Raw genomic sequence first — 24,470 nt, 5'->3', positions numbered from 1 at the left:
CCCACCTGGCTTGAAGTTTCCCCCTACTGGAGGTCTCTGGATGAGTAGATGTCTCTACTCGATCTCCTCTCAGCTTCCCCTGTTGTGGCTCCTCCACAATCTCCTGAAGCTGCTGCACCAATCGTGGCTCCTCCACAATCGTCTGAGACTTCTTCTGGCTCTGCATGTTGAGAGGTAATATACGCTCCCTCTCAACCACCAAGTCTCCATCAGTTGCCTTGCTGCTCAAGGCTTTGCATGCATCTTGAACCTCAAGAGCATACAGGTTCCTGACCCATAAACCAATCTCATGACAACGAAAGCATCTCACCTTCGACTTGTCAACCTTCTTCCCATCATTGGAAGAACAAGATTCGAAAAGAGAAACCTTCTCCTTCCCCTTCTTCGCCTTACTCGCTAAGGCACAGTTCTCCTCATCATGCATAGATGAAGAATTGCCTCTGGTGCTCCGTCTAATCTCCTCCTGCACAAGATCTGACCAAAGTCTCTCGCATCCTGGCAGTTTCTCCCTTCCATTCACCGAGTCCTGGTAGCTATGCCAACTCTTAGGAAGGTCAAGGAGTGCTAGACTCACCATCCTCATCCTCAACAGTTACCCCGACACTTCCCAGCTCATCCCGACATTGGGTGAACTTCGTGAGATACTGGGGCATACTGTCTCCATTCTCACACTGAATGTTTCTGAGTTTTATCTCTTGCTTTGGAATTAAATTCGAATTCCACCAGCTCAAAAACTCAACCACTTCCGATCTAGAATTCGTGAGAACAAAGTATTTCTTGTACAGAGATCGACTGTATGGGCATTCACCGGATATCTCACCTTCAAAAAGAATGATGAATCCAGAGGCTACCTGGCCCAATTACAGACTCTGCCTGAAGAAATAGAATGTAAACACTTCCTGAATAGTAGATCTGATGATCAATCCTCGCTTGATATCCTGTAAAAATCTCTTCTACAAATCAAGCAGCTCCGATACCATGTAGAAATTTTGAATAATTTAACACATATTCACAGAGATTATCCTGATCATACAATTATAAGCGGAACATGTATAATACATAATCTCCTCTACGTTGATCATCAATTTACAGAAGCAGAAACATTCACAGGCGCACATAGAAGCATCAATCAAACTCATAAACACAGTATGTATCCCGGGGAAAGCATCTCGCTAAAAACCCCACACTATCTGTATATTATATTGATTGAATCATGTAACAATACAAAGCATAATACTTCTCACAAGTATCTCCACCTGTTACACACAATACAACTCAGATTTGATCTCCAAATCTCCCCCGCTGCTTGCCTGCCTCCACTGCTCAATACCTGCTCAAGAACTGATGAGAATAGCTTCCCAAACTCGTTTTTCACCTGCAAAATAGTCACTCACTCTTTGTGGACGTGAGAAAAAGCTAAAATGTGGGCCAAATACGTGAGCAAACTCATTGGCATACTCAATCCCTTGATTGTGCAAGATATGATGCACAACTATAGTCACAACTGATAGCAATCTGATTCTCTACCACTTGTCCCTGTTGAACTGAACATGCACTGACATGCAACTGAGTTAACTGATGTATTCTTTAGTTGTATTATGAGTTAATAATTAGTTTAACAACTCATCATTAGTCTATCTGCAGTTAGACTAACTACAACTAGTTTAACTAAGTCGAACTGAACACAACTCCATCAACTGTACCTCCAGTCCACTAAACTCAACTCACTTGAGTTCTAACTGAAGTCATACATGCAACAACTCAACTGACTCATAAGAAATGTGTATTTCCTTCTGACAGCTGCATGTGCCACCTCTGTAGCTCAAACTGAAGTGCTCCAAGAGAATAAGATCAAGTTTATAGTCCAAATATTATTGTGAGAAAATAATATTTGACTTTTCTATTTTTGACAACCAGTCTAAAAATAGACTTTGATCACTCACACTTTCATCAAAAATAGAAGTCCATCTATTTTTCCCAACTTGATCAATCATCCATAAACATAGACATGATCCATATGTCTAAAAATAGACATAGTCTAAAAATAGACTTGCGCCAAAAATAGCCTGCGGGCCCACTTAGTGAAGGCGACTCTTTTCACTAAGCTCCATCATCTTGTTGTATTCTCAACAAGCATTTCTTGTTGCACACTTTTCAATAGTAAGGATGCAGTAGCGCCTAGGGACCGTTGGATCGATCAATGAGCAGAATATGGACGGTGGAGATCTAATCGCGAGGGCTTAAGCAAATATATGGATGAACAGGGTTAATGAAGCAGATGAATGACGAAGATCGTATCGCGAGGGATTTAAGTGAAGAGATGAGTAGACAGGGTAACGAAGTGATGAATGGCTGAGATTGTATCACGAGGGATTAAGTGAAGAGATGGGTGGACAGGGTAACGAAGTGATGAACAAATGAGATCGTATCACGATGGATTGATGAAAAGATGGATGGATAGGGTAGCGAAGCGATGAACAGCTGAGATCTTATCGCACGGATTAAGTGTCTAGATGGGTGAACAGGATGAACGCACGCGATGAATGACTGAGATCTTATCGCACGGATTAAGTCAAGAGATGGACGACGAAGATCGTATCGCGGGAAAAAGAAACGTGCAGAAATGATGGAGTGGGTTTCTATAGCGGTAAGCAGTTTCTCGCGTGCCCTCAAGGCTATAAGATGTATTTTAAAATTTCATGTGATTAGCCTAACTGCGTGACACGTAGCACAAGAAAACCACTTTTCTCGTGTGCTCTCGGCCAGATAACGACCATGCACTAATCCACGCGAGATTTCGCGATAGCCATTGGATTAGGAGTGGCTGATCAATGGTGGAGATCGACCAAGCTAGTTGGCGATCGGGTGAAGCAATAGTCGTCGGATCAAGTGAGGCAGATCGATGGTGGGGTTTAAAGCGCCTAAAGTGATCAAGTGATGCGATAGCTGTCGGATCAAGCGAGGCAGATCAACGGTGGGGACTTAAAGTGCATAAAGTAAGTGGAAGACTTCACGTGAGGCAGCAGTTAGAGAAAATAATGAATCGGGTGATGATTGTGAAGGTTTTTTGGGGGTCAGATGGTGAGGAAGCGATGCAAGATGAACATGCTAAAGGAGGTTTCTTTAAAAATAAAAATAAAAAAATAAAAAAAAAAATAAAAAATAAAAAAAAAATAAAAAAAATAAAAAAAACAAAAAAACAAAAAAAAAAAAAAAAAAAACATAGTGAGGTTGAACAAGTAATTGCATCAAACGGCAAACTCCATAGCTCATGTGAGAACCAGAAATCTGTGCTTTTGGGGTTTCTGAAGGGTCTCTTCCTCAAGTCATGGTCCTAGAGGGAGGAGATGAGGCCGAGACACCTGCGTACAACCTGATAGTGATCTTTTTCCTCTAACTAACCGGTGCACTGAAAGAAGGCACAAATGAAAGTAAACTAAAGCACAACGCAGATGAACATAACCATAAAGCTATTTAAACAAATAAACAAAACCATAAAGCTTATTTAAGCAAATGAACATGTGAACCAGAAAGCTACTTAAGCAGATAAACAATGAAAACCATGAATCTATTTAAGCAAATGAATAGAAATCTATGGTAACAGATATGTACAATGAAGAGGATCTTTGGCTGCTCAGGTCGGGCCCTAACCCAAGAGCTTCAGCCCTCAGATTTAACTCAGAGTTGGCTTAAAACAAAACTCATTGTCATTATGACAACCATGGATTACAGAACAATTGTCACAAGTCTCTTGCAGCTCAGAAATAAAGTAGAGTTTTACAATGAAACTCTGAATCCTAATGAGGTCCTAAGCCTCTCTATTTATGCATCTGAAGTCTCTAACGACTTCCTTCCCATTAGGAAGGCTTGGCTCTCCACTCAAGATAAATTGGTTTGTGTCCCTTTCACTTGCTTGGTTGTCTGCTAGTCATCAAAGTGATGGTTGTGTGCACTCTGAGCTGAGGGTGGAACACTCGAATTGAGGGGTAGTAAATGAGGAGGGTTTACCTCCTATAATTACTTCCCCTTGTCCCATTCGAGTCTTTACCAAATTCTTTGCCATAGTTCCTTGCTTTTATCCTTTATACCTGCATTTTTCCTTTATTTTATCTTTTATTCGTGCATTATATGCACATTAGACCACAAATCCAAATCTCCAACTCTAACTCATCTCATAAACAAAATATAATCAAAAGTGTGCAATAAATTATGATAATAGTTGGTTTGACTAAGCTAGGAGGTGAATTAAGGCCAATTAAGGCCCATATAATTACTCAATGATGAGGCTCATCACTTATCATGATGAGCCTTGTGGAGGTCAATTTGCAGCAAAGAGGACAACGTTCAAAGTGTTACACGCAGGTTATTATTGGCCCACTCTTCATGAGGATGTGAAAAGATATACTAGTCAGTGTGATCGATGCCAAAGGATGGGAAGGCCTACTCCAGGGGATGAAATGCCTCTGCAACCTCAAGTGACTTTCGAGCCATTTAACAAGTGGGGCATGGACTTCATTAGGCCTATTGACCCTCCTTCCAAGCAAAAATAGCACATCATTGTGTGCACTGACTATTTGACTAAGTGGGCTGAAACCAAGGCAATTAAGGTATTCTACAAATTTGGGTATCCTAGAGAGCTGGTTAGAGACCAAGGCAGCCAGTTTACCTCCAACATGATTGAAGACATTCTCAACCAGCACAAAATCAAGCATAGAACCTCCACTCCCTATCATCCACAAGCTAATGGGCAAGTGGAGGTGACCAACAAAGCAGAGGGCATCTTGACCAAAGTGGTAAGCAACAACAAGAAGGATTGGGTAGATAGACTAGTTGAGGCCACCTAGGCCTATAATACCAACTGGAAGACCACCACTGGATTCACACCCTATGAGCCGGTCTATGGGAAAAAAGCCTTATTATCCATTGAATTTGAGTATAACACATTAAGGATGGCTGCCCAACTAGTTCTATATCTCAGCAGTCCACAAAAGGAGAGATTGTTCCAATTGAATGGTTTGGATGAATTCAGAATCCAGGCCCTCCTACATATAGAGGTAATTCAACTTTAGAGGATGATTTGGCATGATAATAAACTCAAGGAGAAGCAATTTCAGGAAGGTGATTGGGCTTTGTTACATGATTCTAAGTATAAAGACTTCAAGAGCAAGTTATGGACAAGATGCTTAGGACCTTATATTGTGTAAAGATGCCATGATAATGGTTCAGTGTAGATGAGAACCATAGATGAAGAGGCCATTCCTTTACTTGTTAATGGACACCGATTGAAAATTTACAAGAGACCTTTATCAAAACAAGAGTTCATTGATGATATCAATAAAACAGTGATGATAATGGAGCAACTTCCAACTCCTGCCTCATCAAATCACTGAGAAAAAAATAAGAGAAAAAATAAGGACTCGGGTGAAAACCTCCATGAGGCGCCTGAGTCCCACTATCGGGTTGAAAACCTCTTGGGGCGGCCCAACGGTGTCAATAAATAAGAGAGAGAGAGAGAGAGAGAGAAATTAGAATAAAAATATCCCTGGGTGAAAACCTCTCTTGAGGCACCCAAGGCAAACAGCTAGGATGAAAACCTCTCAGAGGCAACCTAGTTGTTTTCAAAAAAAAAAAAAAAAAAGAGAAAAATCATGAAAATTTCTATTTTTGCAGGTCAGCAAGAAGGACGATCAGAGAGCAAAGAAGGATCACCAAGATACCTATTTCAATCACATTCTATTTTTCCACTCATTTTCATTCATCACTCTACCATTTCTCTCATTCTTTCCACTCCTTTCCTTCAGTTTACAAAGGGACTGTTTTTTCTACAGGATCCCCTATAAACCTATAAGATCCCTTGAAAACCTACACGATGATCTTGTAGGAATCACTGTGACCCAGAAATCCTACAAGAAGCGATCCTAAAGGAAAAATGACCTGTTATCTCAATTAAATAGCACCCCCTTCATCATCATTCCATCACCATACCTTACTCACCATCATTCCATCACCCCTGCATTCACCCTTAAAAACAAAATCAGTTTAAAAAAAAAATTGACAGTCTTCGAAAAGAAGGGAAACAGGGAGCAATAGAGAGAATCACCTAATTATTCCTCATTCTCCACACTCCTAGTTTCTCTCTCCATCCATGTCACCATCCTCAAAACCCCAAAAGAGTGTATGATTAAGAGTTCTAAGGGAGAAGCAGCTATAGGACATCCTGTAGGAAACCCTGTAGTAGCCTATCTCACGGAATACAAATCATAATAGCAGCAAGCCTCCATCATGATGATCCAAGGACAGAAAGAACTCCAAAGAAGTAGCACCACCACCACCTTCAACAACAGGTACCTGCACAAACAAAGGGATCATCAGAAAACAACAAGAAAAGGAAGAAGAATTGCTTGCAGCCAATACACATAGCAAGCACCTCCAGTCTTCAACAACTGCAGCAAGGTATTGGCACCAGAAACAAGTATCTCGCTTGCTCTCTCATATGCATCATGTAGTAAAAAAAATGTAAAGGTTACGAGTAAGTTGGTTTATAAGTGAAAAGGTGTCCAGTTAACTTGGCCACCTTCACTTAGTCAACAAAGACAAAACATGGTGTCCTCTCACACGTGGCAGCAGTCAACTAAAAAACAGGGAAGGAGAAGGACAAAAGCAGTTAAAACTATGGATGCATAAGGTGGGAGCTGATTACGAGGAGTGGGTGTGATGAGGTGGTAGTGGGGACCAACGGTCCAAAAATGGAAACGTACCTCGGCTGCCAGCACACCACCTCACCCCAGATGACCATAAGAGGAAACATTCATCATCCCCATTCATTCATGCATTCACTTCCTCGAGACTCGCTCTCACAGGTCGCTCTCATACCTAGGCAACCTACCGAAAGAAAAACTCCATCATTTTACTGCACAGCAATTCCTACAGGATTGCATAGGAATTCCTATAGGATCGTGCACAGGAATTCCTACAAGATACACAGCGACAGTCTACAGGATAGGCCGAGAGGAGTTTCAGAGGGGAAATCTCGAGGGTTGACCACAACAAACATTATGAAGAGGTAGGCTCTGTAATTAAATTCATCTTTCCAAGTAAATTGATCAAAAAATCCTCTAGTTGAGTCAATTTGGTAGTTGTGCAAGAGAATTGTCCACACAGTCATCTCAGTTTTTTTACTTCTGCATTTGAAAATTATATCAACCATCTCATCTCCTCAAAACCTCACCAACCAAGATGACAGGAGGGTTTGATAAGAGGGAGCCCACAAATGCTGTGAGAATCCAACAACACCCTTAGGTACTAGAAATCTTCACAAGGCATAATTGGATGGGGTTTTTCGAAAAATTCAGGGGGTATGATAATGAGGTGGCCCAAGATTTTGCTCTCTCCCTCATTCCACTTACTAGAGTCCATGCCACTGTTGTGGTAAGAGGCCTCTCCATAGAACTCACCCTAGAAATCATCAACAAAGTTACCACACTTTCCCTAGGAGTACCATGGAGGAAGGAAGACAAAGGAGATAGCTAGGTTGCCAAAAGGAAATTCTTTTTAGAAGGTGAGGAACCCATTGAGGACAAAAAAGGAGTAAGTAGAGCAAGTCTGCCATATCCATGGAATGAGGTAAGCTATCGACTGATCAAATACATTTCATGTGAGGGTAGGTATAGTGTGGTCTATGGATATCATTTTAGGCTTCTTGAAGAATTGAGATTTGGAGCAGAAACACCCCCTCACCACAGGCTCAACATACTATACTTCCAGCTGCAATCACTAATAGACTCAAGCATCAAAGTGCAAGAGGGAAATTCCCAACAGTTATCTCACCATGGGCTAATTAGAATCCGTATAGAAGATTCCCTCCAAAACCTCAGAATTCCTATAACATGGTCAGTGTTCAGAGACATGCAGGCAGAGGAAGACATCAAAGCTCTCACATATGATGTTAGTCCTATTGTCAGTGAAGAGGAAGAGGAAGAGACTGAAGCAAAGGAAGAAGAAGAAATAGAAGGAGATGAAGATGAGATGGATGAAGAAGAATATGAAATAGAAGAAATGAGGATTATGAAGAAACAGAGGAGGATGTTAAGGAGGAAACTGATAAAGATGATGAGGATCTACAAGAGGAAGAAGAAAGGAAAGACATAGGTGAAGAAAGCAATGGAAAAGAGGGGGCAGAAAACAAGGAGGAGTCACCTAGGGTGTCTCCAGAACCCACTGAGAGAGAGGTAGTAGCTGCCCTCACTACTCTTAGCACCCCCATCAAGCAAAAAGGCAAAAGACAGAGGCAGACCCCCTTATATTTTAGGACAAGGAAAAGCACAAGAATAAGGCAGGGGAAACCCCAAACACCAACCAAAATTCCCATTGTGATTGAAGACTCACCTAAACAAAAGGAGAAAATGCCTTCCCCTAAGTCTCCTATCACCTATGTGAGAAGGCCTATGACTATATCAACCTCCTCCAAGGGAAAAGCAATCCTACAGGATACACAACAGAATCTACAGGAAGCAAAAGCAATCCTACAGGATACTCTGCTGAACCTACAAGAGACACAAAAATTGGAAAAGGAGGTAGGCCAACGACAAGGAGCTAAAGAAGAGGATACAGAGTCAAAAGAACCTAGCTCCCAACCTAACCTTGACTCCTACTATAGGTTTATTCCACCGTTCTTCAAGCTTGAGAAGGAGAGAGCCAAAACTCACCGATTGATGCAAATCGCCAAATCTAAGGGGGTGGAAGACATTGGGAACGTGGAGGAGAAGCTCAAGGAGATGGGCGGAGAGCTAAATAGATTGAGAAACAGAGAAGCCATAATGAAAAATCAACTAGAGACAGAAAATGCATGGTTGAGAGGACAACTGCAAGAAAGAGAAAATCAATTGGCATGTATGGCCAGTATCTCTTTAGAAGCAATCTAGTGTAGGATTCCACCTAAATATTATGCCCTAAATCTCAAGGAAAAGTGGTTGCAGTTCCAGATCAAGACCCTAGCACAGAGAGGCACCATGCCATTTCAGGACTACAGGTTGTTCATTCATCTTTGTGATCATAGCACACTAGAAGATAAGGCCAAGACGTTTGAGTTTCAGTTGCACAACATGGCCTTAACAAACATGAATGTATGGTACCCTAATGCCAAGCTAGGATATTTACAATTGATGGCTTTGGCATCATGGATGAACCATGAGGAATCAAGGGTTGCAGAGATGAAGAAGATATTGGCAAGAGAGCAAACAGAACCTCTTATGATCAGAGTTGAATAGTTAGATCCCATGTCCCTCATCAGTACCCATAATTTGATTGCAAATTATCCTCAGCTTGCACCTAGATATCTTGCTGCCCAAGAGCAAGAAATTTCACATTTTGAGGACATGTTCAGGCTGTTAGGGGATGATAGCATACATGCTTGCCTGAGGAGATGGAACACATTTCCATACATCTTAAATATAAGAGAGTACCACTCTCCTCAAAGATTGAGAGAAGCACTAAACAGGACACCCATGTACAATAAATCTATGCAAAGGCTGAAAGTCAATTGGATTGGCCTAAAACTCAGTCCAGCACTACTCTTAGAAATGATAGAAGGAAGAAGAAGAAAAGAGGCAGTGGGAGGAGGTAGAAAGGAAATCAGGCTTCTATGAACAAGAAGAAGAAACCACAATAGAGGCATGGGATGTCAGGGAGGCCACTAGAGCTATGAAAGATATGGATATTGATTGAGTTGCTCAAAGGATGAGAAACAATTTCAGTAGGGGGCTGATGATGAGCCTCGTCATTGGGTAATTATATGGGCCTTAATTCACCTCCTAGCTTAGTCAAACCAAATTTTCTCACAACTTATTACATGTTTTTTATATATTTTGTTTATGAGATGAGTTAGAGTTGGATATTATGCCTAGAGGACTAACATGCATTGAATGCCGGATTAAAGGAGAAAATCAAGGAATTTTTGCAAATACTAAGGTTAAAAATCGAATGGGACAAGGGAGAGGGATTGTAGGAGGTAAACCCTCCTCATTTACTTGTTCCCCATTCAAATATTATTTCACCCATCAAACCAGCTCGGAGTGCAAGAAGCCAAGCCATGAGGATTAGAAGGAAACCGAGAAAGTGAGAGACAAAAGAGCTAGTTTATCTCGAGTTTGGGAGCTGAGCCTACCTAATTTTAAGGAAGTCGTTGGGGAATTCAATTGTATAAGTAGATAGGCCTAGAGCCTCATTAGGATTCGGATTTTTGTGGTAAAACTCTAAGCTATTTTCAAGCTCCAAACTTGTGAAAGTTTTATTGATGTAGTTTTATGTTTTGGTAATAAGAATGAGTTTTGTTTTGAGCCAGCACTGAGTTAACTCAGAGGGCTGAAGCTCTTGGTTTAGGGCCCAACCCTAGCATCCAAGGCTCCTCTTTCTTGTATATGTATGTTTAGTTTAGTTTCATAGATTCATTGTTAATTTGCTTGTAGATGCATTTCCATTGCAAGTAGTGTAGATTGGATTGGTTGTTTATTAATTTGCTTCCATTTGTGCCTTACTTCAATAGCAGGTTAGCAGGGATAAAAGGAGAACCACGAGGTTTTCAGAAGGTGTCTCGGCCTCACTTCCTCCCTCTGGGATCATGACTTGAGGAACAGACCCTTATGCAACCCCAAAAACACAAAATTCTATTTCTTTTATAAGCTTTGGAGTTTGTTGTCTTTAAATTAGTATTTGGTCAGTTTTGCAAAGTAGGACTCCATTGTCATCTTTTTCATCTTCATTTTTGCAGTAGATCTCATCCATGCTTTCATTCCTTTCAGAAACTTTCCTCATGCATAATGTAGGTAGTTATTTCATTAATTATGCTTTTCTAGTTTATGAGAATGTTTCTTGTTTACATAGCTTTTTGGAAAATATACATGTTTTATGCAGAGTAGGTTCTTCAGGAGGAGACAAATACTTCATAGCTAGCAACCACCTTCCACTCCATCCACCATAGCCATCCCTTGTTTTCACCATCACCTTCACTAGCTTTCATCATTTTTCATAGAAATTCTTCCAAGCACATTGAGCGAATCCAACCATCTCCTATCTTTGTTGTTGACTTATAAGTGATCCTAGACCTTATTCCACTCCATTCCACCCATAAACCACCTCTCCTAAGCCTTCCATCACCTCCAACACCTCACATTTTTCTCTCAGTTGTATCCTGTAGGTTTCTAGTACATCCTGTAGGTTTTCTTGAAATGGACTGTTTTGAGGCTGAATTGAGGGAAAACCTCTAGGAAGTCACCAAAAGCCTCCCAAGGGTCTCCCACACCATCCAACCATCTCCTAACCCTTCCATCCATCCCCAAACATCCTTAATTCACCTGCCACATCACCAGAAGAAATTAGTTTGCATACTTGATTTTGCATGAAAAGACAAAAAGACAAAAACTGATTTATTTCAGTCTCTCTACTTCCACATTAGTGATGTTGGAAGCTTCTTACTTCTATACTTAGATAGCAGCATTTGGTTCATGTTAATTTAGCATTTTTTCAAAGCATAGTTTCTTAGCAGTTACTTAGGAAATGGTGTGGTTTATCATTGAATTTCGGTCTTCTCCATTATTGCAGTAGAGTATCTCTCTCTTACAGTAGATTTACCTTTCTTCCATCAAGAAATCAAGTTTCTTCTCACTCCATAGAAGTTTGGCTTGAAAACCCCAGTGCTCTCTTGCCAGCTGAACAGTGACAATAGGCAGAACCATCACTTTTACTCGTGTATACAACATTGTCACCTCCAAGTTTGTACGAACCCCAGGTTGATAAAGTAAAGCTGGTAGCCCAAGAGTTGCAGCATTCTTGTTGCAATATTGGCGCTCATCACCTCTTCAAAGAATTGGGGACACTTCCTCTAGCATAAGACTTCAACTTCTTGCTAGTTTTGGAAGAGTTCTAGGAATTTCATTAAGCATTCCAGAGTTGGTGGTCATCCTTAAACCACCATATGTTGAGACTTCCATTTCAAGGTTGAAGGTTTCCTTCTTCAAAACATGAGGAGAACTTCCTCTAGTAGAAGACCTCAAATTCATGCCAGATTTGGAAAATTTTCGGGAACTGCACTAAGCGTTCCAATGTTGGTGGTCATCCTTAAACCACCCCCCTTATACCAACATTTCAGAGAGCACATTCAGCCTAGACTTGCCATGATTTTTTGCACATTTGTATTACAACTCTCTTCTTGGACTCATACATACCCCTTCAAATTAAGGGGGGGATGTTGGACTCCTAATCCTCTATGGGTTGGTGTGGAATGTGTACAGCCACCGGAGTCTAAGAGACCACTTGGAATATGAATCCAAGGGTCACGCCATGTACTATAAATGTATATCATATCAATAATTTATGCAATCTAATGCTTATCATTTACATTAACTATTTGCATTCTATCTGAGTTTAATAGATCACCGGCTGTTACAATACTTTCAGCGCTAGAGTAAGCTACAACATACCATATATTAGAAGTGGATAGGGTTTTTACAGTTTTTTCATTTAGTGATCAAATATAAGAAGGGCGGGACAAACAAGTTGGTTGATATGCTTTCAAGGCCACCCACATCAAAGATTACAACTTTGGGAACTTTTATGCACATGGATCCATTCGCCCATGATGCATACAGAGAGGCATATTCAGAAGATGAAGACGTCGAGGAGGTGTATCAGCAGTTGCAGATTCATATTCATGTGCACGATGGTGACAACATCATTGACTACCATCTCCAATATGGGTTACTCTACATGTTGGATAAGATATGTGTTCGTAAAGGCAAGAGTTTGTATCTGATTAGAGAGGCTCACACCTCCAAGGTTGTAGGGAACTTTGGTGTAGGGACGACCATGGCTAACTTGCAGAGGTATGCGTATCGGCCCAAGATGCAAAAGTCGGTAGCTAGTTTCATAAGAGGATGCATGCTTTGTTGTACCATCAAGCCTAGCAACAGGAAACAAGTTCTTTATCATCCCTTAGTTGTACTTACTCATCCTTGGGAAAGCATTTCCATGGACTTTGTGCGGTGTTTACCAACAACCAGGAATGGACATGACTACCTATTCGTGGTAGTTGAATGGATCAAAAAGATGTGTGTTCTGATGCCCAGTAAAAAGACAATCAACGAACAAGAAGCAACAAACTTGTTCTTTGGACAGGTCTGGTGCACTTTGGGATACCAAGGAACATCATTTCAGATAGGGACACAAGATTCCTTAGTGCATTTTAGACTACATTGTGGGCGAAGATGAAGACAAAGTTGAAGAGATCTACAACATTCCATCCACAGACAAATGGGCAGACAAAAGTAGTCAACAAGACTTTGGTGCAACTTCTAAGGGGATACAACTAGAAGCATCCAAAGACCTGGGATGAAAATTTAGTATATATACAACATTATTATAACATAGCAGTCCATAGTTCTAAAGGAAAGTCCCCATGAGACTTGTTTTGGATATTTCCAACCTTCACCTTTGGGTATTACATATGGGCAGTAAGGAGGAGTGAGGGAAGATCTTACAGGAGATGCTTTGAGAACTAAAAAATTTATAGAGAAGATCAGCCAGATCCATCTACAGGTACAAGAAACATTGCATAAGTCGCAAGAGAAGTATAAGGCCAGGAATGCTCAACATAAAACAGAGAAAACATTCAATGTGGGAGATAGAGTATGGTTACAATTGAACAAGGAGAGGTTGTAGGGGCTTGGTAAGAAAATCAAGGCTCTAAGGTATGGTCCCTTTGTGACACTGGAAAAGGTGGGTGATAATGCCTATTGACTCAGTTTACCACCATATATGCGTATTTACTCAGTTGTGAATGTAGAGAATTTGAAAGTATATGGGCCTTCCATGCAAGATCAGAAAGAGGAATAAATCCTACCTTCTATGGAGGATTTCGCACCAAACGCTTAGGCAGAGTTGCCAGAAGATACAGTCCAGAACTACAATATAGGGGCAGCATGACTTTTGGCAAATTAGGTTGAAGGGACAACTCCAGGCAAAGCTAAATGGTACACCAGAGAGAAGGTGGAGGAAAAATTTCCTCACCTCATACAGTAAAATCTTTTGGTGACCAAAAGCCTCCCAAAATGGGGAGGTTTGATCCAAATTAGATCATTATATTGTTTTTCTTCCATCTCGATGCACTTATAGTGGAAAAAAAGTGGAGGAATCAACTCATGTTATCGTTTTTACCAGTGGGACTTAGTTTGGCGAAACGAGGTCTAAAAAATTCCAGGAGCATTTTGAGGCATCAAACAACATTTTTTGGGGGTAAAACTTTTCCACTTTAGAGCCAAACCATTTTATGTTATTCTACACATAAATATCTTTCCAACGACGCAAGAAACACCACAATCGGAGTCTGTATGCAAAATTTATGCCACTCAGAAGTTGACCTTCCTGTTTTCACATCTATAGCTCAGGAGGATGTCGAGCCTACCCCGTTATTCATGGAAAAGGGGCTAGCCACGTGTTTTTGATGTAAAAAACTCTAGAAGAGTCTATATTGTAACTCTAGTTAAGAGTTGATGTAGTCAAACTAAACCACTAGTAGGGTATCGGGTTGTGTTATAACTGGGTCGCTAGGAGGAAAAGGCATTCCATTCTTTCGAGAGCATTTTGTTCCATAACTGAGCAAAGAGAGCCAAAAGAGATACGAGGTAAAGCACATAGAGAGGATATGTGCACTATAGCAACCCACGGGACACAAGCATTACTTGTTTGTACTTGCATCCATATTTCCAGACAGAGAAAGAGGTCAAAGCGACCTCACCTTCCATATGGGTTTTCTCCTTAAAGGGTTTCCCAGAGAGCATATCTTGTGTCTTTTGTGTGTGTGCTTATTTGTCGCTCTATACTTTTCTACATAATTTATGTTCGCATGCATGCACTAATTAAGTAAAATCCACAGATCTTAAAGTTTAATAAACTGTAATATGGTAGAATTTTCAAAGTTTTAATATAATATTATTAGATATGTTGTGACTAACTATCCAATGGAATACCCATGACAGTTTACAAATCACTTTTTATTTGAATCATCCAATAATTGTTCATTTATGTGATGTAAAAGGAGGTTTCCCCCCCAAAGAGGCTTAGTTTCAAGTTATTGATCTATATTTTCTTTTGTTTTTGTGATTTGGTTACATAAAAAGATTATTTTATAGGTAAATATAATTGTATGCATTCTCATTTGTCTTTTGATGGCTAATTTGGGGCTCAATTTTTGTTGAAATCTTGTGGATATCTAACTATTTTTCTCTCTTCTTTGTAATAGAATCCTCTATAAAAATGATCTCATACAATATGACCAAAATTTTAAATGGAAATAGAAATAAAGTATTCCCCTTCCTATGGGGAAGATTCTAATACATCAACATTTTACAATGTTTACACCTTTTAAAGCATGCAGATATATAGAACTATAATTAAGACGATATATGTGACATGCAGGCAAAAAAAACTATAGGTCTTGTCTGTGGCAAAAATCACCCAGTAGAAGGAGGACCGAGAGGGGCCTCTCTCTATGAAAGGATGATGATAAAACTCATAGCGTTCACCATGTCAAACTTCTTTGATAATCCACTCCCCAAAATCTTGCATAAGGCCCTCTTTGGAAAGTGCATATGTGATCTTGTTACACTCCTTGTAAATGCCACAAACATAAAAATATTTGAAAGTGTCATTTATTCAGATAACTTCTTCCAACAACAGTAGAAAATTTTGTGGTGACATCTTTGTACCCCTATTGACCTAGTTGATGACTAGAAGAGAGTCACTAAATATTGGTTGTTGTTGCCATAATGAGAAAAGGCAGTTTCATGGACATCAATTCCACATAATTATTTGAGTTGTATCCAAGGCTCATTTTTAATTAGAAACTATATGTATTAGAAAGGTGGAGAGCAACACAACCCACCCCCTCCACACACACACACACACTCTTAAATGACACCATATGACACTTGGCCTTATGGTGTCGATGGATTGAACAATTATGGTTCGAAACATTTCAAAAGCTACATGGAACCCCTAATATTGTTGTAAGTGATAGAGATCCCATTTTCACTAGAATTTTTGGAAAAAAAATATTTTCTTGTCTTGGTACTCAATTAGCTCTTAGCTCATCTTATCATCCTCAATCTCATGGGAAAACTAAGATAGTGAAAAAATCTTTGGAAGGATATCTTTGTTGCTTTGTACTTTATAAACAAACACAATGGATCAAGTGGTTACCCCTGGAAGAATGGTGGTATAACACTTCCTTCCATTTCGCAACGAAAATGATCCCATTTATGGTGCTTTATGGATATCATCCACCATCCATCACATTGTCTTTAAAAGACAATTCTAAGGTTCAAGCAGTGGAATATCACATTGTTTCTCCAACTCTTAAAGGATAACCTAACTCTAGCAGAGAAGCGAATGAAACAACAGGCAAATCAACATTGCAGTGAAAGAATTTTTGATGTGGACAATTGGGTATTTTTATGACTACAACCATACAAACAAATGTCCTAGTCAAGCAAGCTAATAAGGATAATAAATTATCAACCAAGTAGTATGGTAGTCAAAAGGTGTTGCAAAAGATTGGTACTATGGCATACAAATTGGAGCTACCTTTATCTTCACTAGTACACCCAATTTTCCATGTTTCGTGTTTAAAGAAGGTTATAGGTGAAAAGCTTATAGTTCAATCTATATTGCCAAAACTTGACGAGGAAAGAAAAATCATATTGGAGCCTGAAGCAATCATAGAAATAAGAATATAACAAATTCAAAACATATCAATTTCAGAGTATCTCATTAAGCAGAAGAACTTACCTGTCGAATACCCCACATGGGAGGATGAGTATTTTATTCAAAAGCATCCATAACTACTCAAGCATTGATGACAACACTTTTTTTGAAGGAGAGGGGCATGTTAGATCCCTATAATACTAGTGTATCCCCCTTATTATTATTGTTGTGCCAAATAGAAGCTCACTATTGTTATTGTTGTACCCTTACATTATTATTGTTATGTAGTCCCTAATTATATTTTGAACCCTTATACTCCTATATATACCACGAAGGTCTTGTTATTTGAATCATCTAAGAATTGTTCATTTATGTGATGTAAAAGGAGGTTTCCCCCTTGAAGAGGCTTATTTTGAAGTTGTTGATCTATATATTTTATATTTTTTGTGATTTGGTTACATAAAAAACTATATTTTGTAGGTACATATAGTTGTACGCATTCTCATTTGTCCTATTATGGCTAATTTGAGGCTCAATTTTTGTTGAAATCTTGTAGATATCCAACTGTGTTTCTCTCTTCTCTGTAAGAGAAGCCTGTAGAAAAAGGATCTCATGCAATATGACCAATAATTTTAAATGGAAATAGAAATAAAGGCTTTGCCTTCCTATGGGGAAGATTCTCATACATCAACATTTTACAATGTTTAAACCTTTTAAATCATGCAGATATATAGAACTATAATTAGGACAATATCTATGACATGTAGGAAGAAAAAATTATAGGTCCCGCCTGTGGAAAAAATCATCTAGCGCAAGGAGGATCTGGTTGGGCCTCTCCCTATGAAAGGATGATGATCAAACTCATAGTGTTCACCATCTCAAACTTTTTTGATCACCCATTGCCCAAAATCTTGCATAATGCCATATTTGGACAATGCATCTACGATCCTGTTACACTCCTTGTAAATGTCACAAATATAAAAATATTTGAAAGTGACATTTATTTGGATAACTTCTTCTAGCAAAAGCATAAAAGTTTGTGGTGACATCTTGTACCCCTTTGACCAGGTTGATGACTAGAAGAGAGTCACTGAATATTTGGTTGTTGTTACATTCATTTTATTTCATAAAGAGCAAAATCAGTTTCAAGGACATTAATTCTACATAATTATTTGAGCCTTATCCAAGTCCCAATTTTAATGAGAAACTATGTGTATTAGAAAGGCTGAGAGCAACACAATCCCCCCACACTCTTGACTGACACCCTATGACACCTGGCCTTGTGGTGTCGATGTATTGAACAATTATGGTTTTGGTTATAGGGGTTCACTCTTTTTTAGGCAGGAGAGAAGAGATGGCTAAGCACTATGCAATTATTCTATCACGGGATGATAATTAGTCTTGGAAGATTGTTCTTCTGACAATTAGAAGTACTTAAACTGACAATAACTCAAATTAACTAAAATAAATTGCTACAAATTAGCAATCAATGCTTTGTTATGTGCGAGCCATACACCCTATCGGAGAAGAAAGGGAAGGGACCTTTGGTTCCAAACATCTCGATTTTCCTACCAATATCTCTAGGCTCCCAGGATCAATCCACCTTGCCTCTCACCTGACAATCCCAACTAGGTTTTGCAGACCATCCACACATACTTCATGAAAGCACATTGTATAAACAAATGGCTCGCTATCTCCTCCTTTGATTTACATAGAGTATACCAAAGCACTAGTTTATTTTTATATTAATATATATTTACATTTTTATTTCATATTTTTAAATATAAAGATATTACAATTTACAAAGGCTTTTTGGATTTGGAATTCTAATATGTGTGTGTTATATTTTATTTATAAAATATTGTAGTTTAATAAACTATTTAATTTGAAGTTTTAATATTATCAATTTTTTATTATAACCTATAAAATATTATAATTTAATAAAATTGTTTAATTTATTTTTTCTTAGTTGAAATATAGTATTTTGAATTTTTTTTTAAGAAACCATTATTTTTTTAACAACCAAAAGTAATATTGTATTAAAAGTAGGTTATAGTGAAATTGATCAAATAAAAAATATGTTGTCTCTTAATAAAAATCATCATAACCATCAAATAGTATGTGTTAGATACAAGAAAAAAGTTTAGATTATTCTTCACAAAGGATTTCAAAAGTTTGTATTGATATAAACTTTATAGAAATACTTAATATCATAATTGTGTTATATAACACATAAATATTAATAAAAGACATACTTGTTGTATACCTCGTCTTAACTGACATTAGTAGGTTGTGATTCTCGATTGCCCAAGTTCAAGGCTTCAAGCATTTGAAGGACTAGTTTCTTTTCCTTATAATTTCCAAGGACATAATTCATGACATTTTGAAGTTGGAAGCAATAGACTGGGAACCCTTATACAAACCATATTCTTTAGGATTGAACATTCAACACCTAGAACCTACATTTTCCCTTTTTACTTCACAAGGGTGTCAATAATTACTGCATTTTGAGAGATGTATTGGTACTCATTTTCATGAGCATTTGATGTTATTGAGAATATATATTTCTTGTTGTTGTTAAGGAAGTCTTCACGACTCCACAAAACTTTGAGAATTTCCTGAATTTTTTTGTAATCCATTCTTGCAATCTTGCATAGTCATTCAAATAGAGTATGCACGACAAATATCAAAAATGAATTCCTAGAGAAAAAAGTTATAAAAGGACGAACCAATGCCTTCTAGACATGAGAAAGAGATATGCTCACAGTGGTCTCTAACTATTAGCTCGAGGATCCCTTTCTGTAAATCCATAATTGCCTAGAAGGATATTTCAAAACCCAAAATTTAGAATTTAGAGCATCCTCCAACAGTAGTCTAACTAAATCAAAATAATCAGAAACTCAAAACTCAACTATTGATTTTGTGAACTAGGTGCAAGAACCTAGAGCTATTTGACACATAGTTTTAATCAAGAGTTGATGCAAAGCACAAAACAACTATGGGAACCACAAGAATATACTTTGAAAAAAATGACCAAGACTAAAGAACATTAATAGAGCTCTAATGAGATGGGTTACCTAAAGATTTAATAGAAAAATAGATGATGGTCACCAATATTATTCACTAGTCATCCCTTCAACACCTACTCCACGAGCAATAATCGAACCTTCCTTTACATAAACATTTCCATTTTCAAATTTTTTCACATTACATACCTCAAAATAGAACACAACTATTTGTTGAGTTGACATATTTGTGTTATAGAGCTTGGGACATAAAAATATGCGTATATTGACATTAATCATGAATCGTTGACTTGGAAAAAAAAAAAACCTTTTTTGTCTTAAGGTTCCTTTGTGCAAGTTAGAGGCCTTTTTTATGAGGGTATCTACCCACCAATTTAGGACGCTCAAAACATGGGAAAACTTGATATCCTTGTGTTGCAAAGCCTCCTTTTATTTTCTAGCTATGAGGTTGGCCAACTCAATGTAATAAGATGTTTTATTTTTGTTGCAAGGTTAACGATTAAAATGAATCCCTAATAATGATCAAAGTTTTCACATTGCTCGAATTTATAAATAAAATTCCATGAAGGAGTACATATGTCTTTTCTTAATTGTTTGTGGATGTCCTTATACCCCATTCATAATGGATTTCTTGTTTTCGCATATCAAGGATGATCCTTGTCAAGGCTTGGAATTGACGACATTCTTGTTGTCAATTGCCCACTTGTGACCCTTTTAAGCCCCCATTGTTGTCCCCATACCACCACCTTTTATGCATAATGAAGGAAATCATGTTAATTAGGGATCTTAAAGTAAATCTTTAATCTAATGTCAATTATATATGGTTTTTGAATGCTTTTAAAGAGATTAATCTTTATTAACGTTGTTAATGAGGGTTTGAGTAGGTCCTGCAACCTTTTAAGATTCCCGCAATCGAGCTCCATGTTGGACATGCAAGCACGCATCCCATATTTGAATGTACACACAGGTTTCCTCGAGGTAAGATTTGAGATACTCTCCCATCTACTCGATCTGATCTTCAATTCACGTTGAGTGCACAGTTGGCCTTCCACTTCAACGATCAACCCTAATGAGATGCATCCGAGATTTGGGGCACTCCATTTACATCTCTTTAGCAAAGTTACAACCACTTAACCCTAATTTGGCACTCTCTTATACCTTCATTCTAGATTGGTGCTAAGGTTGTTGGATATCTTTGACATTACTTATAATAGGATCTCAAGCTATGGGAGATGTCAAGGTACTTCGTATTTTGTTCTGTATAAAATTAGAGATATGGATCCTAGTCTTCTTAGCGAATAGTTGGAGTAGGGATAAGCTATTAGTCTGTGGTTGTAATACAACCCTGCGTTATGGCCACTTGAGTCGCTCTTGTATTGTTCTTTATCTAATCTATGAATACCTTTAATGAAATACTATTGTTGATGTTCCAGATTTATGTTTCGTATTATATTTTGATATGAGCTAAGTTTGTTTCAAGACAATGTTGTTGTTTGGAAAGAGCCTACCAACCTAGTGTGTTGCCTCATCCTGTTAGTGTGTTTTCAATACATAGTATGGTGTGTTGTCGTAGTGAGTAAGCAGCCTTTATTTCATTACTCGGTTTACTTAGTTTCAATGCACATATCTATTATGTTGATGTATTATGTATGAGTTTGATCTTTGGAAATCATTTTTCATTGAGGTATGGGCTTGATTTGATTATATAATGACCATATTCTATTTGTAGAGAGCATATCGCATCTTTGTCACTGTTGTGTTATTAAATAATATATAGATCTCTTTCACAATCATCAAAATTGACATATTGATTGGTAAACTTGTCTTGTGAAGCATTGAATACAGATCAAATGCCTGGATTGGATAAGTAAGGGCCATACTTTATAGAGTCCATATCTGAGTTGTATTCATTATGTTCCATATAAAAATAACACATATTTATTGTTTATTGCAGCCACACTTGACATATTAATTCATAAATTTCTTTTTCATATATCAAATGTATGGATTTGATTCACGATGGTTGTAATCAATTTGTAAAGTTCATGTTCGGTTGATATTATTTACATTTGGAAATGAAATAGAGTAATACTTTGTTCCCTGATAGGTTGGATATATGAAGGACTACACCCTATTTATACTTGAACCCATAGATCTAATCTTTATCGTTTGTATTTTGATACAAAGATTTCCTTTGTTACAATCAAATCTAACACGATGAATGGAAATTTGTCTTGTGAGCATATATATTAGATTTATGAATGGTTACATTTGGTTCATAGAGTATAGGTTTGGTTTGGAATATTTGAGTTTTTTTGTACAATATGAAGTAATGCTCCGTTCTCTAACAAATTGAATTCTTGACAGATTGTGCTTTGTTTACATATGACTTGTAACATTAATATCTGATGCCTGACACTTGTATCCTTATAAAAATGACACATGGATTATTTGACAGTTAAAAAATTTGATATATGATCTTACTTTGTCTTGCACTTTGATTAGTTGATAACACACATTATGATTTGATGCACGTGACAAACTTTTATTTATGAATCTAGGTTTGGTTTTGTTTAATAAGCTACACAACTGTGTTTTAGGTTTTGCTTTATCAGATTGGTTTTGGTAGCGTTGCACATAGTTAGTGATTTTGTGTATTTTTTATGCCTCGGTTATTTTTACTTTGTTTCATATTGCTTTAGATTTGTAGGAGATTGAACACTGAAGGATCCTATGAAGCTTTGCAATCTTTTGTTCCTATAAGAACACACTCTCCCTATGAGTGTAAAAGGATACAACCCTTGAGGGAAGGAAGGGATTTGTAACAAGAACCCAATGGCCCCAATAGCTTATGGCTTCTTCTCATATCAATAGAATGAAAGAGTATGTCAATGTAGGAGCCTAAGTGCAGGTGATTTTTTAGATATGATTGGAGATAAATGTTTATTAAGAGAATTGTGTCTCGTAACAACCCTGCAATAGGCATCCAACTAATTGTGACCTTTTTAGAGTGTCCTTTTAATTTAAATGTTATTAAGTGCAAAAATAGGATTTGTTGAAAGCAAGAACTCGAAGCAATGTGTAGGAACTTGATTGGCCCTACAAAAGCAAGTGCTTATAAGTATATTGCTTAGAGACCAATCCTTTGATACAAGATATAGTCCTTATTGCAATAGTTGAGCAGAAAGGATTAACAGTGTCTTTATCTTCACACATACTATGTAACACCTTTAATCAGATGCTCCCAGATTGGCACATTTATGTTGTAAATTATGTCAATAAATTCATCGAACAATCCCCCACACCTACCACAACAAAATTTTAAGTTATTATTAAATATGAGGATAATTTAATTATTATTGTTATTTTGTAAGCTATATTTTATATTATACATGCAAATTTACAATCAATGTTAGCAAGCTCTGTAACCTAGCATGACGAAACTAGGTTATAGGGCCTGTATTGCTTTGAGAAAAACATATCGATTTTTTTTTTGGCTTGGAAACCATTGTAAACTTATCAAAATGATTATAAACTATGATCGTATAATGTCTATACATATATTTTGTCCTACTTTGATAAATATAAGCAAAAGGACAAGTTGACAAACTAAACAAAAAAAAAACTATTCAATCTACAATCTAAAATGATTGGACAACCAAAATAGTTATTCATAGTGCGTAGAACTAGAGCTTAGGGATTTGACTACCTTCTTTCTACTGGGCTACTACAACAATCCTGAATTTTTAGGGTGTTCAATGATGATTTGGTGGTTTGAGCTTCTCATTGCATCCTTCTTGTTTGTGTTTGTGCTAATTGATGCCTGCAAATTAAATGAATTGGACTCAAAAGAAAAGGAGTCTCTGCTTCAAATTTGAGGTCGGTCATAGGCTACTTGGATAGAATATTATTATAATTACATTGAAATCCATGTTGGATGAATATATGAATTACCTTGATGCCAAGTTGAGTCTAGAGATGTACTTGGTGATTGTGGGAATGCTTGGTTGGTACTTTGGAGCATAAAACCTCATAAATGGGTTTGTACTTACCTTGTGGTTTCGCTGCGTCTCAAAACTCATGGCAAAGGAGAACACTAAACACATTCATTATGACCTTGGCCACCTACCATATGATGGAGAAGGGCTTGTCTTTAAAGCTGGTCATCTATCTCACCCACACAAGTCTCATTTTTTTGAGATGATAAATAATTATCTTACTATTAATTTAAACTAACTTTAATGTAAAGACTTAAAAATAAATAAATATATATATATATATATATAAAAACTTTTTAATTTCAAATAATTGGAAAAAAACTTTAAAAGTGAAATGTGAATAACATTACAAATATTTTAAACTAGTGCAACCACCAAAGATATTGTTGCAAAAAGTGAATTGATGATTTTGTCGAGAAGCGCTCTACAACCCATTATAGGATAGATGTGTAAGTGTTAGATGTTTCTTTATTTTTATTTGTTTATTATGGTAAATTAACTTCTATTAATTCCAAAAATGAATAGATTGCATCGATAAACCGAAAAACAACCATATTACAATCTTTCACTTTCTGATATCAGATACCAGGATGATTAAAGGGCTTTTCTTTTTTCCTCTTTTCATACATAGATCAATCCATCCTTCAGTGTTATTTGTAACAACTGAATATCTACTCATTTCCTCGTTCTTTTG

This window comes from Pinus tabuliformis, chromosome 7 (assembly GCF_031772625.1).
Source record: "Pinus tabuliformis cultivar Carrire ecotype Pingquan chromosome 7, CPIR1, whole genome shotgun sequence".
Classification (NCBI taxonomy): Eukaryota; Viridiplantae; Streptophyta; class Pinopsida; order Pinales; family Pinaceae; genus Pinus; species Pinus tabuliformis.
This window is presented reverse-complemented; position numbering follows the sequence as displayed.